Below are 16,367 nucleotides of genomic sequence, written 5' to 3'. Positions count from 1 at the left end.
TAAAGAACACGAGAGAGAGAGAAAGAGAGATCAAACACATAGCTACTGGTACATACCCTGAGCCCCGAGGATTAACTACTCCCTCCTCGTCATGGAGAGCACCGGGATGATGAAGATGGCCACCGGTAACGGATTCCCCCTCCGACAGGGTGCCAGAATGGGCTCCCAAGAGGTTTTTGGTGGCTACAGAGTCTTGCGGCGACGGAACTCCCGACCTAGGTTTATTTCTAGAGGTTTGGGTATTTATAGGAGGGTTTGGCGTCGAGAACAAGTCAGGGGGACCCACGGGGTGTCTATGAGGTAGGGGGCGCGCCCCAGGGGGGTGGGCGCGCCCTCCACCATCATGGGCCCCACGAGCCTCCTCTTCGGTAACTCTTAATTCCAGTATTTTTTATATTTTCTAGAAAAAATCTCCGCTGATTTTCAGCGCATTCTGAGAACTTTTATTTCTGCACAAAAACAACACCACGGTAGTTCTACTGAAAACAGCGTCAGTCCGGGTTAGTTCTAACAAAATCATACCAAAAGCATGTAAAAATATTATAAACATGGCATGAATACATCAAAATTATAGATACGTTGGAGACGTATCAAGCATCCCCAAGCTTAATTCCTGCTCGTCCTTGAGTAGGTAAATCATAAAAACAGAAATTTTGATGTGGAATGCTACCTGACATATTTATCAATGTAATCTTCTCTATTGTGGCAAGAATATTCAGATCCATAAGATTCAAAACAAAAATTTAATATTGACATAAAATAATAATACTTCAAGCATACTAACAAAGCAATCATGTCTTCTCAAAATAACATGGCCAAAGAAAGTTATCCCTACAAAATCATATAGTCTGGTTATGCTCTATCTTCATCACACAAAGTATTTAATCATGCATAACCCCGATGACAAGCCAAGCAATTGTTTCATACTTTTGATGTTCTCAAACTTTTTCAATCTTCACACAATACATGAGCGTGATCCATGGACATAGCACTATATGTGGAATAGAATGGTGGTGTTTGAGAAGACAACAAGGAGAAGATAGTCTCACATCAACTAGGCGTATCAACGGGCTATGGAGATGTCCATCAATAGATATGAATGTGAGTGCGTAGGGATTGCCATGCAACGGATGCACTAGAGATATAAGTGTATGAAAGCTCAACAAGAAGACTAAGTGTGTTGCATCCAACTTGCTTGCTCACGAAGACCTAGGGCACTTTTGAGGAAGCCCATCGTTGGAATATACAAGCCAAGTTCTATAATGAAAAATTCCCACAAGTATATGAAAGTGACAACATAGGAGACGATGTATGATGAAGATCATGGTGCTACTTTGAAGTGAAAGTGTGGTAAAAGGATAGTAGAATTGCCCTTTCTCTCATTTTCTCTCATCTTTTTATTTGGGAATTTTTTTTCTTTTTTTTCTTTTTTATGGCCACTTTTTTTTAGTCCGGAGGCTCATCCCGACTTGTGGGGGCATCATAGTCTCCAGCATCCTTTCCTCACTGGGACAATGCTCTAATAATGAAGATCATCACACTTTCATTTACTTAAAACTCAAGAATTACAACTCGATACTTAGAACTCAATATGACTCTATGTGAATGCCTCCGGTGGTGTATCGGGATATGCAATGATTCAAGAGTGACATGTATGAAAAATTATGAACGGTGGCTTTGCCACAAATACGATGTCAACTACATGATCATGCAAGGCAATATGACAATCATGGAGCATGTGATAATAAACAGAACGGTGGAAATTTGCATGGAAATATATCTCGGAATGGCTATGGAAATGCCATAATAGGTAGGTATGGTGGCTGTTTTGAGGAAGGTATGTGGTGGGTTTATGGTACCGGCGAAATTTGCGCGGTACTAGAGAGGCTAGCAATGGTGGAAGGGTGAGAGTGCGTATAATCTATGGACTCAACACTAGTCATACAAAACTCACATATTTTTTGCAAAAATCTATTAGTTATCGAAACAAAGTACTACATGCATGCTCCTAGGGGGATATATTGGTAGGAAAATACCATCGCTCGTCCCCGACCGCCACTCATAAGGAAGACAATCAATAAATAAATCATGCTCCGACTTCATCACATAACGGTTCACCATATGTGCATGATATGGGAATCACAAACTATAACACAAGTATCTCTCAAATTCTCAACTACTCCACTAGCATGACTCTAATATCACTATCTTCATATCTCAAAACAATCATAAAGAATCAAACTTCTCATAGTATTCAATGCACTTTATATGAAAGTTTTTATTATATCCCACTTGGATGCCCATCATATTAGGACTAAATTCATAACCTAAGAAAATTACCATGCTGTTTAAGACTCTCAAAATAATATAACTAAATCATGATATTTCAACAATTTCTTCAAAATAAAACCACCGTCTTGCTCTAAAAAGATATAAGTGAAGCACTAAAGCAAATGACAAACTACTCCAAAAGATATAAGTGAAGATCAATGAGTAGTTGAATAATTATGTAACTATGTGAAGACTTCTAACATTTAAGAATTTCAGATCTTGGGATATTATTCAAACACCAAGAAAAAAAATTGACGCTCCAACCAAAACACATATCATGTGGTGAATAAAAATATAGCTCCAAGTAAAGTTACCGATGAACGAAGACGAAAGAGGGGATGCCTTCCGGGGCATCCCAAAGCTTAGGCTCTTGGTTGTCCCTGAATATTACCTTGGGGTGCCTTGGTCATCCCCATGCTTAGTTTCTTGCCACTCCTTATTCCATAGTCCATCGAATCTTTCCCCAAAACTTGAAAACTTCACAACACAAAACTCAACAGAAAACTCATAAGCTTTGTTAGTATAAGAAAATAAATCACCACTTATGTACTGTTGTGAACTCATTCTAAATTCATATTGGTGTAATATCTAATGTATTCCAACTTCTCTATGGTTCATACCCTCCGATACTACTCATAGATTCATCAAAATAAGCAATCAACACATAGAAAAACAGAATCTGTCAAAAATAGAACAGTGTGTAGTAATCTATAACTCCCGAATACTTATGTAACTCCAAAATTTTTGAAATAAATTGGTGGACGTGAATAATTTGTCTATTAATCTTATTAAAAAATAATCAACTTAAAATCACTCTTCTGTTAAAAATGACAATTATTCTCGTGAGCGCAAAGTTTCTGTTTTTTACAGCAAGATCGCATTATCTTTCACCCAAGTCTTCCCGAAGGTTCTACTTGGCACTTTATTGAAACAAAAGCTATAAAACATGTTTAATACAGTAGCTTAATCATGTGAACACACAAAAACATTAAGGTTAAATATTGGGTTGTCTCCCAACAAGCGCTTTTTTTTATTGTCTTTTAGCTAGGCACGATCATTTCAATGATGCTCATACAAAAGATAAGAATTGAAACATAATAGGTGCATCATGAAGAATATGAATAGCACATTTAAGTCTAACACACTTCCTATGCATAGGGACTTTGTGAGCAAACAACTTATGGGGACAAGAATCATCTAGCATAGGAAGGCAAAACAAGCATAACTTCAAGATTTTCAACACATAGAGAGGAAACTTGATATTATTGTAATTCCTACAAGCATATATTCCTCCCTCATAATAATTTTTAGTAGCATCATGAATGAATTCAATAATATAACTATCACATAAAGCACTCTTTTCATCATGCACAAGCATAGAATTTTTACTACTCTCCACATAAGAAAATTTATTCTCATGAATAGTAGTGGGAGCAAACTCAACAAAATAACTATCATGTGATACTTTATTCACATAATCAATTTGAGCATTAAAATCATGATGAAAAGTTTCATGGACATCATTGCTCTTGATAGCATAAATGTCATCACAATAATCATCATAGATAGGAGGCATTCTATCATCATAATATATTTTCTCATCAAAACTTGGGGGACTAAAAATATCATCTTCATCAAACATAGCTTCCCCAAGGTTGTGTCTTTGCATATCATTAGCATCATGGATATTCAAGGAATTCATACTAACAACATTGCAACCATGCTCATCGTTCAAAAATTTAGTGCCAAACATTTTAATGCATTCTTCCTCTAGCAATTGAGCACAATTATCGCAATCCTTATTTTCACGAAAGATATTAAAAAGATGAAGCATATGTGGCAACCTCAATTCCATTTTTTCTGTAGTTTTATTTTATAGAATAAACTAGTGATAAAACAAGAAACAAAAAGATTTGACTGCAAGATCTAAAGATGTACTTTCAAGCACTCACCTCCCCAAGAACAGCGCCAGAAAAGAGCTTGATGTCTACTACGCAACCTTCTTCTTGTAAACGTTGTTGGGCCTCCAAGTGCAGAGGTTTGTATGACAGTAGAAAATTGCCCTCAAGTGGATGACCTAAGGTTTATCAATCCGTGGGAGCCGTAGGATGAAGATGGTCTCTCTCAAACAACCATGCAACCAAATAACAAAGAGTCTCTTGTGTCCCCAACACACCCAATACAATGGTAAATTGTATAGGTGCACTAGTTCGGTGAAGAGATGGTGATACAAGTGCAATATGGATGGTAGATATAGGTTTTTGTAATCTGAAATTATAAAAAGAGCAAGGTAACAAGTGCTAAAAGTGAGCGTAAACAGTATTGCAATGCTAAAAAACAAGGCCTAGGGTTCATACATTCACTAGTGCAAGTTCTCTCAACAACAATCACATAATTGGATCATATAACTATCCCTCAACATGCAACAAAGAGTCACTCCAAAGTCACTAATAGCAGAAAACAAATGAAGAGATTATTGTAGGGTACGAAACCACCTCAAAGTTATTCTTTCCGATCAATCCATTGGGCTATTCTTATAAGTGTCACAAACAGCCCTAGAGTTCGTAGTAAAATAACACCTTAAGACACACATCAACCAAAATCCTAATGTTACCTCAAGTATCTATGGGTATGATTATACGATATGCATCACACAATCTCAGATTCATTTATTCAAACCAGCACAAAGTACTTCAAAGAGTGCCCCAAAGTTTCTACTGGAGAGTTAAGACGAAAACGTGTGCCAACCCCTATGCATAGATTCCCAAGGTCACGGAACCCGCAAGTTGATCACCAAAACAGACATCGAGTGAATAAATAGAATACCCCATGGTCACCATGGGTATCCCACACAAGACATACATAAAGTGTTCTCAAATCCTTAAACACTCAATCCGATATGATAACTTCAAAGGGAAAACGCAATCCGTTACATGAGATAGTGGGGGAGAAACATCATAAGATCCAACTACAATAGCAAAGCTCGTGGTACATCAAGATCGTGCCAAATCAAGAACACGAGAGAGAGAGAGAGAGATCAAACACATAGCTACTGGTACATACCCTGAGCCCCGAGGGTGAACTACTCCCTTCTCATCATGGAGAGTGCCGGGATGATGAAGATGGCCACCGACGATAGATTCCCCCTTCGGCAGTGTGCCGGAATGGGCACGCAATAGGTTTTTGGTGGCTACAGAGTCTTGCGGCGGCGGAACTCCCGGCCTAGGTTTATTTCTGGAGGTTTGGGTATTTATAGGAGGGCTTGGCATCGAGAACAAGTCAGGGGGACCCACGGGCTGTCCACGAGGCAGGGGGCGTGCCCCAGGGGGGTGGGCGCGCCCTCCACCTTCGTGGGCCCCACGAGCCTCCTCTCCGGTAACTCTTAGTTCTAGTATTTTTTATATTCCGTTGATTTTCAGCGCATTCCGAGAACTTTTATTTCTTCACAAAAACAACACCATGGTAGTTTTGCTGAAAACAGTGTCAGTCTGGGTTAGTTCTAACCAAATTATACCAAAAGCATGTAAAAATATTATAAACATGGCATGAATACATCAAAATTATAGATACGTTGGAGACGTATCAAGCATCCCCAAGCTTAATTCCTGCTCGTCCTCGAGTAGGTAAATGCTACCTAACATATTTATCAATATAATCTTCTCTATTGTGGCAAGAATATTCAGATCCATAAGATTCAAAACAAAAGTTTAATATTGACATAATATAATAATACTTCAAGCATACTAACAAAGCAATCATGTCTTCTCAAAATAACATGGCCAAAGAAAGTTATCCCTACAAAATCATATAGTCTGGTTATGCTCTATCTTCATCGCACAAAGTATTTAATCATGCATAACCCTGATGACAAGCCAAACAATTGTTTCATACTTTTGATGTTCTCAAACTTTTTCAATCTTCACGCAATACATGATTGTGAGCCATGGGCATAGCACTATATTTGGAATAGAATGGTGGTTGTGGAAAAGACAACAAGGAGAAGTTAGTCTCACATCAACTAGGCGTATCACCGGGCTATGGAGATGTCCATTAATAGATATCAATGTGATAGAGTAAGGATTGCCATGAAACGGATGAACTAGAGCTATAAGTGTATGAAAGCTCAACAGGAAGACTAAGTGGGTGTGCATCCAACTTGCTTGCTCACGAAGACCTAGGGCACTTTTGAGGAAGCCCATCATTGGAATATACAAGCCAAGTTCTATAATAAAAAATTACCACTAGTATATGAAAGTGACAATATAGGAGACTCTGTATCATGAAGATCATGGTGCTACTTTGAAGTAAAAGTGTGGTATAAGGATAGTAGCATTGCCCTTTGACGGTGTCCTGGACTAGGGGGTACTCAACGCGTCGTCTCCCAATCAGTTGGATTGGGCCGAGGACCCCCATGACCGTATACTCATGGGCCGGTCCGGACAGCTGCCGCATACAAGGAAGAATCAACAAGACTTGGCGATCAAGACAAGGACTCCTCCCACACCGGCGTATTCGCCTAGGACTCTTGTTATCCTAGGCCTCTGGTGCATTATATAAACCGGGGCCAGGCTAGTCGATAGACATATACAACAACAATCATACCATAGGCTAGCTTCTAGGGTTTAGCCTCTCTGATCTCGTGGTAGATCAACTCTTGTAATACCCACATCATCAATATCAATCAAGCAGGACGTAGGGTTTTACCTCCATTGAGAGGGCCCGAACCTGGGTAAACATTGTGTCCCTTGCCTCCTGTTACCATTGATCCTAAGACGCACTTCTTGGGACCCCCTACCCGAGATCCGCCGGTTTTGACACCGACATTGGTGCTTTCATTGAGAGTTCCGCTGTGTGATCGGCGAAAGGATCAATGGCTCGACTTTAGGTCGACTGCGACGTCGGCTTCTTCGTCACCAGCTCGACTGGTCACCTTGGCTTGACCGAGGACTACACCCTACCTCCGATCGTCATGTTCGGATGAAGGCCTTCATCAACACCAACTCCGATCTCTATCAAGATCATGGAGGAGTCATCCATGGAGCTCGGGGGCTCAACATCAACATTGCCCTCAGGCGACCGTGCTGTTTTTCTGGACAACAAACTTGTATCCGCTGTCACCGCCTCCTCGAGTGTCGCCTAAACGATTACTTCGTTGGAATTATGCGGAATCAAGTCTACAACAACCCTGCAAAAATTTCATCGAGTTCCGATGGAGGAATCTCCGGCAATCTCCGATATACCGGATCCCTGTTGAATCTGGACGAGAATCCGAACGAGTTTAGGGTGTGGTATCCAACGTCTAGCTCGGATGTCCTTTGGAGGATCCAACCATTGATTTGCTGCGGAATTCCCTTATCTACCACCTGCCAAAAATTCAGCTCCATCCAACCGTCCAAACTCCAGGAAACTTCCGATTAGTGCATCACTTTTTGGATCTGTTTTCTGCGCGAAAACGAATCCGACCCGAGTTCGTCTTTTTTATGAACGGGATTTCGGACATCCTTTTTGAAGGAAATTTTGTATGGGGTATTGTGTTTTGTTCCCGAACACATCCCACTAACTTTAAGATCTTTTGAACATGATCTTTAACATCATGCTAGAGTCAAACCAGTCCGGCAATATTGCTCCACGGCTGTCGACCTGCGCTAGACACGTCGTCACTTTGTTGAGCCAAGCTCAACTTCTTCGGATCATCATCTTGGCAAGCCGAACAAGAGTCCGGCATCGCGAAGGATAAATCATCACCAACATCGCCGCCCCATGGATTACACGGAGCGGGCATACCGGCATCCCCGCACGGTCGCTTCATCAAGCCGACATCGACCACGTCATGACCTGCATCGGCAGGGCCGCACTATTGCTTCTTCAAGCTGGTGTCCATCACGCCGACCTACTTCGACATCTCGGCTGGACCAGGGGCTTCGCCATCTCTTCATCAACCTACTCCGGACACTTCGGCGTCACTAGCCGACCAGGCATGGGTGCGCGGATAGAGTCCCAATTTTGGGAATCACCTTCCTTCGGATTGCTACAACAAATAAACCAGGTGTTATTAATCCTAGTATTTCTTTTTGCTTGTTTGGGTTAAATTTTTCCCAAGGAATTATTACTCTTGTTAGTCCAGCATATGTACACAGGGCTATCAAATGGTGGCCGCATTATCGACGGTCGCATGATGGTTCGGTCAGTTTCCGTACACAGTCCGGCGAACGCCGCATCCGGAACTCGGTCCGACCTGTGAATCCAGGCTTTGCCACGCCTTTATTGCATTACGCTGACGACCTGCATCGACATCGACTTCGGCGCCATGCCATATTTCTTTTACTACTCACTTTGCATAAATTATTTATTATGCAACATTTTTTAATTCCTATTATTACTATTATCCCCGGTCTGTACTATTTTTTGTGCACAGGAAAATGATTCAGCCGGACTATATCCTTTGACGTCACCTCGGCTAGACGGGGGGCTTTGTCAACACTTCATTACCCCATGTCGGGGACTTCGGCATCACTCTGCCGTCCTGCATTGACCGTGCTATGTCACCTCTTCGGAGTGCCGAGCTCCTTGCTCCGCCACCTCGGGACCAGCTTGGGGGATGGAACCTTGTCCCGCATCAAGCTCGGACCACTTCGTCAATACCGAACACATTAACCAGCTAAGTTTCCTTCATGCTCAAAGTTTTAAATTTCTAACTTGTGTTCGGTTCGACCAAGAATTATACTTTTTTGTAAGAAAATTGCTTGTAAAAATTTTCCTTGTCGAAACTTTGTTCGCACACACTTGACGCGCAACCCGCGCTCATTATACCTGGGGGCTTCTTTAACAGAAGCTTATTAATACGGGCTTTATGCCCAACACATGTGTCACACTTCCGATTCACCATTATATGCATCGATATGACTTAAGCTTTGGCCATGCTGGGTTGCCTGGCTCCTGTGCTTACCCCTATGTTCCCGATTGTTCGGCTAGGTGGTAAAGGGAGCACCTCTGCGATTGTTACTGCCGGGTCAGCCGGATGTGTACCTCAGACTGGGTGAAGCCGAAAGCTAGCGTTCTTAAGGGAATACTCGGTCGGTGAACTAAAAGATGATTTCTTACCTATTTATTTACCTGCCCCCAGATGTTTTTCTGCTCTTTTCGCAGTTCGAGCATGTCAGGACCCCGACTCGATGCCACATCGATCTAGCATGTAACACCTCATATCACTTTGCGGCCTCACGCACGGTATTCCCACGGGTGTCGCCTTACCTTTACCCGGGACCGTTTGCGCCTTTTGGCACACGTATATGACAGTGTCGCTATCATCTATATGATAAAGAGCCCGGGCTGACATGGCTAGTTGTAAACCCAAAGTGGCACAAACTTACAGGGACAGGCATCCATGACCCAGCATCGAACGTGTCGGTCATCAGCGAGTGAATCCAGGCTGTAGCACTGGGCTAGCAGGACTCCGGTGAACCGGGGTGTAGCGGGCTAACAGGACTCCGGTATTCATCGCGTGACATTTCCCTGAAGGGACAGACACAGGAACGAAGAAGGACACATGCCGGCCAGCCTAAGTGTTCCGGAGCAGTAACAAGCTACCATGGCTCGGTGGAAACACTAGGAGACATTTCCCGGTAAGAGAGGCTACTAAAGATAAACAACTAGATGGTCAGATCCCACACATACCAAGCATTTCAATAACATACACACAGTATGCTCGATATGTGCAAATACAACATGGCATCACAACATGACTCTACGACTCAAGTAATTTATTCATTAGGCTCCGAGGAGCGAGATATTACAAACATGGGTCTCATGACCCAACAATCAGAGCATACAAGTCAAAGCACAAGCGGAAGCTATCATGTCTGAGTACAGACATCTATAAATGAAAAAGGCTGAGAAGCCTGACTATCTATCAGATCCTGCCGAGGGCACAAGATCATAGCTGAGGTATCAAGCTAAACGTCGAAGTCCACGCGGAACTACTAGCGAGACCGAAGTCTCTCTGCAAAACATAAAATAGGCAAACGTGAGTACAAATGTACCCAGCAAGACTTACATCAGAGCTAACTACATATGCATCATTATCAACAAAGGGGATGGTGGAGTTTAACTGCAGCAAGCCAGCTTTGACTCAGTGGCTAACCTAAACTATGATTGCAAGTAACTCTTCAGGTGGCGCACACGAGTCCACATATTCACCATATCAATACACCACTATGGATCCGCTCCCGTCTCCCTACGAGAACGCCGTCCATAGCACTCACGCTTATCTTGCGTATTTTAGAGTATCCACTTTCCCTTGTCTATGAACTGATATAAGCAACCCAGAAGTCCTTTTCCGCGGACACGGCTATTCGAATAGATGATGTTAACCCTGCAGGGGTGTACTTCTTCACCCACGCTCCCACCACTTACCGCCGTTTACACGACATGTACTCGGCAACCTTCAAGCGGAAGCCCAACGTGGGTGTCGGCCACGGCCTGCCTAAACACTCAAGTCTCTAGTCCAGGTTTATCGCCTATTCGGGTTCCATCCATGAGGAGATCCGGCCGGAGTTTCGCTCACAGCCCCAAACGATGTGAACAGGGTTCCCGAGACACCAAACGGGCGCCCGGTACACCGTGCCACGTGCCTACTGCATCACAGCCCACCCCTACGGTCAGCGCTGCCCACGGCCTCCAGCATACTACAAACACCAGAAACTACTTGCAACTCCTGGACAGAGGACAAGGGTGATCAAGAAGCCGAGAGGGTCCATTGGTTTCGGGCCCAATGCGTGGTAGTAGCTGAATCATGGATCACAAACACAGAACTCAGTTCCTGAGGACGGCTGCAATGAGACAACCCACCATGTACTCCTACATGGCCTCTCACCGCTACCTTTACCAATTCGTGTTCACACGCTTAGCTCACACACCGTAGGACATGTTCACACACCTCTAATTCATCCCGGATGAATCAGACCTGACTCGACTCTAAGCAGTAGCAGGCATGACAAACAAGCATGAATGAGTAGGCACAACAGGGCTCAAACAACTCCTACTCATGCTAGTGGGTTTCATCTATTTACTGTGGCAATGACAGGTCATGCAAAGGACAAAGAGGTTCAGCTACTGCAGCAAGTAACAGATGAATCGATGTTGTCCTAATGCAGTAAAAGAGAGCAGGAGCGAGAGAGTGGGATTTTATCGGAATGAACAAGGGGGTTTGCTTGCCTGGCACTTCTGAAGATAACATTGAGTCTTCATCAGTGTCAACGATCACATCATCGGTATCACGTCTATCGAGAGGGGACAAATACCGGCAACACAGAAAGGAACACAATCAATGCAATGCACAATATGATGCATGCTCATGACATGGCAATATGAATGTGTTTTGATCTAATGCAACTAGCAACAGATTAAATGAAGTTGGTTTGAATATAATATTCAAATTCAAACTCCATATGTGATTATTCAAATGCCATTTAATTGATTTGTGCTAAACAGCAGCTATAAGTTGTTCTGACATGCATGAAAATGGTACAGATGGATTCCTTGAATTTTTCTGATAATTTTTCATATATAATTTATTTAATTTGGAGTTACGGTTAATTTTCTATGATTTTTAGAAGTTTTAGGCATTTTCTGGAATTTCCTGAATAATATTAAATCCAGAAATGATTATGGCGTCAGCACCACGTCACAGTGACGTCAGCAGGGTCAACTGGGCGCCCCAGGTCAAACCTGACGTGTGGGGGCACACGTCAGTGACACAGGAACTAATCCCGGTCAAACCCAGCGCTGACTGGGGTTTGACCAGGGGTGGGGCCCACTGTCAGTGGCTGTGGGGGGTGTTTAGCGTGGTCATTAGTGCTAACTAAATCAGCGCCACGTCAGCTGTCGGCGTTTAACCGCCGGCAACCTCAGATCGCGGCGGCGTCCGCGTCGGGTTTGCGCTACAGGGCACCGTTTGACTCGTGGTTTGCGGCTACGGCTAGCTGGCAAAGCAGCGCATCTAATGGAGTGAACGGGAGGAGCTGGGGTGGCCTGAGTCGACGGCGGCGAGCTCCAAGGCGGCGGCCGGAGTTCGGGCACCTGCGGGTTTGGCGTTGTGGTGCTCGGGAGGGGAAGCTGGTGGGTTCTACGTGCTCCTGGTGAGGTTTGGAGCACGGTGGTGTGCCCGGCTTTGAGCCACGGTGGCTCTGGCCACGACGGTGACGAGGCACGGCGGCGGCGAGCTCTCGGATCCGGCGGAAGCAATGGCTAGAGCGGCCAAACGGCATGGGAAGAAGAGGGAAATGGGTCAGCGGCTCACCGCGAAGCTGCAGGGAGGGTTAGTGGGCTCGGGGGCGCGCCGGAGTGGCCGAATCGACGGAGAAGGGCGCCGGGGCCGAAGCTTGAAGACGATGGCGATGGCGGCTGCTCGGGGCCCTTCTGGTCGCGTGAGACAACGAGGAGGACGGGGGCGGAACAGCGGAGCTTTGGGAGGCGTCGGGGAGGCGAGACGGTGGCTGTGGCCACGCGAGCGCTGGTCGGCGGCGTCGGGCTCCATTCGGTCGCGGGAGGGGGAGCAGAGGAGCGAGGGGGAGCAAGGGGGAGGGAGGTCCAGAGAGCGAGGGAGAAGTGGGAGGGGGTCGGGGAGGCGCGTGGCGTCTCCGGGCGTCGAGGAGGGAGGCAACCAGGCAGGAGGTGGCCAGGGGGAAGCAGGAGGTGGCCGAGGCCTCTCGGGCGCGCGCCACGCCTCGCCTCTGTTCGTCCTCCTGGCAGAGGAGGAAGAGGACAAGGGGGAGGAGGTGGGCTGGGCCGGCCAGATGGAGCTGGGCCAGGTAAGTGGCGCCAGGTAAGTTCTGTTCTGTTTCATATTTTTCTTCTATTTTGTTTTGGTTTAGTAAAAATACTAAACCATTTTATAAAATCCTGAAAATAATTATGTGGCTAGAACTAAAATATACCAAACCACATAAAATGTTCCAGTAATTATTGGACATATATTATTTATATATAATATATATATCCAATGCAAATAGCTATTTATTTAATTCAAAGGCCCAAAATAATTAACTCTGAGATACCAAAAATATTGTTTTGAGTTTTACCTCTTTGCAATATTTTCAGAGACTAAGAGGAACATTTTCTTGGGCTTCTTTGAGAAGATTTTAATGTTGATCATTTTTAGAAGGTTTCTGAGGCTTTGAAAAATTCCTCAATTCAAATTTCATTTGAATTAAAACATGATGCTCACATGAGGTCTAGCCTAGTGCATAACAGGACCAGGGATGTGACAACTCACCCCCACTAAACAAAAATCTCCTCCCGAGATTCAAGCGTAGGGTAAGGTGAAAAGGAAACGCAACTAGTATAATCTTCACGATCCAAGGTGCACTTCATAAGAGCGTTGATTCGATCACCATCATTGTCTCGAAGTCTTGCTCTGAGAACTCCAACTAACATGACAACGAGAGGAAAGGAAAGACCCTAAAAGAATGGTTCTTCTCGAAGGTCGAACAACTCAGGATTAACTCACGGAATGAGACATAGCACCATCTCTCGGGTTGAGACACGAGATACACATCAAGAGGGGTGGAAAGAAACGGATGACGAAGGTTCACTAGGTAGACAACAATTGCACACCTAAGAAGGTGGTAAACGATTGTCAACGTAGCGAGGAGTTGAGTTGCCATGATACCACGACGAAACATCCTGGAGTAGGGTGATTCGTAGATTATTACCTTAAGTGGCAAAAAGAATTACTTTTGATTCAGAGATCATTGAAACTCTTCGTACCAGCCTAAGGCAATTCACAACGATCGTTTGGAGGGGGTCGGTAGAATGGCATACTCGGACTGGATGATGTGGATTACCTTGTTGAAGACAACGTAATGGATGAATTTGCTTACCACCGGAAATGGAAGAGACCCATGGTAGAATGGCACAATGGCGGTGCAAGCTGGGAACAAAATGCAAATGCTGGGAATGATTCGGTTAACTGGGGAAGAACCCAACAATAGAGTGTGAATTCGCTGGTTGAAAAGATCATAGCATTGCCGAGGATACTGAGAGCATCCCAATTAGTGTCGATGATAATACCTAGCGCTTGTGCGTGCTCTCAAGAACTTGAGCATTTCCATATTCATCAAGGTTTTACAAACATCCGTGTCAAGGATCCTGGCAACACAACATACCACCATGATGAACAACGATGGACGATGCAGATGCAAAGGAAGATAACACTTCCTCAGATTTCACCCTTGGCGGGGCCAAGGAAATAAAATCTGGATGATCGACCAAGAGACATTTAGCACTCCGCTTCTAATGTTCTCCTTGATGTTCTAGTGCAACCCATTAATTAAAATGGTTTGATTCCCAGAACATCAAGTAAAAGGTCGGACTTCGGAAGCACAAAAGAAAGTCCATAAGGAACATCTAAGGAGTAAATCCTACGAAGTCCTTATGGGAAGGTGGCCAACTACTTCAATCAAGATACTACAATAATAGGTCCTTCGGCTGGGTGTGTTGGCCACGACATCCACTTTACCGGTTATCGAGGGACCAATATTATAGTTCTTGGGAAATGTTCCAACCATCATATCTGCCTAAGACTCAGATCTGGTTGGTGTCAGGATATTCCAGACTCATCGAGTCTAGGAAGAAAAATGAAAGTTTGCAACACAAATCGACGAGATGACGTTGCGAGATTCTCAGGGAATGAACTACGATAGCAAGCTCCAAAACATGAGCTGGTTCTGCTACAAACATGTGAACACGTTGTCCTAGACAAAACATTATCACATGGTAGTCTTACAACAAAACACTACCGAGTTCAGGTGGGGAACCATAATCGAGGATATTGAAGTCCTTGCATAAGGCATGCTCTTAAGAAGGAACTTCTTCTCCTTGAACAACTCAATCAGTGGCTTGGTGTGCTCGGAACACATATGGAATGAAGGTTGCAAGTCTCCAAACCATAGAATACTTCGCACATATGCATGACTGACTTGGGATGATTCCATAGGAAGCAAAATTAACTTTCTCAAATTCACGGCGGCAACTTTCACCAAATGCACGTGTATAAGAGGAAGTCACTCCTTTCATCAAACAAATACTTCATGAGCTAGCATGAAGAAAATGCTTCAAAAGTTTCCAACACTAACTTGTTGTCCCACAAGACCATGGAGGAGATAAGGATGTTGTCAATGGGCTCAACAACAATTCATCTGGGTTTCCTTTTAAAAGGAATTCCATAGTTAAGTAAACAAGTGATAGCATTGGTCAGACCAAAGATGTAAGGGTGTATGCTCGAGGGATCAACCACGAGTAAGACAACATTACGAGCATCGTTGGTACTGATTTGATTTGACGATAGTCCACACTCAAATCAAAGGATTGATAAGACAATAGGTCCAGCAACTGATCATAGGGACCAATCGATGAAGATATCATCGTTCTTCAACACACACTACACTAGAATATCCCTTTGGAACGAACTAAGTCAGGCAAGCTTTTATCTTCCAACTCTCCAAGTTGTTGTCTAGCTTAACCAACTAGCTCCGGGATATCCAACACAGATTCTTGGAGAAAGGGTGGTTCACAAGAAACCAACTTGATCACGAGCCCAACATAACAGTCAGGAAATAACCCGGTAACGCTTCCAAGAAGATATTTGGAAAGTCACGAACCACCGGTATGTTACTAAGCTCGAGAACAATCTTGCCTTACAGGGCAAGACAATATGATCAAATGAGCGAGGACTTGACAAAATCCTAACTCATCAATCGAAATGTGCACCAGGAAGATGGACAAGGTAGCACGATAAATCTTAGAATGATGATTCAAGAACAAACACGTTAAGAATGAGGTTATTGTCCATTTAACTACCAAGCAACAAGGTTGCTAGGAGTATTGATTTCACACATCACGATTCACTTGTCGACATTCCGGTTATAACCACACGGAACCGAGGAATGAGTAATGATGGCGAGAAGTATCACTGTACCAATAGTTCATAGGATGGTGTGTAATTCCTATAACAATCCTGATATAAAAGATGGTAATAC

This window comes from Triticum aestivum, chromosome 1B, assembly GCF_018294505.1.
Source record: "Triticum aestivum cultivar Chinese Spring chromosome 1B, IWGSC CS RefSeq v2.1, whole genome shotgun sequence".
Classification (NCBI taxonomy): Eukaryota; Viridiplantae; Streptophyta; class Magnoliopsida; order Poales; family Poaceae; genus Triticum; species Triticum aestivum.
This window is presented reverse-complemented; position numbering follows the sequence as displayed.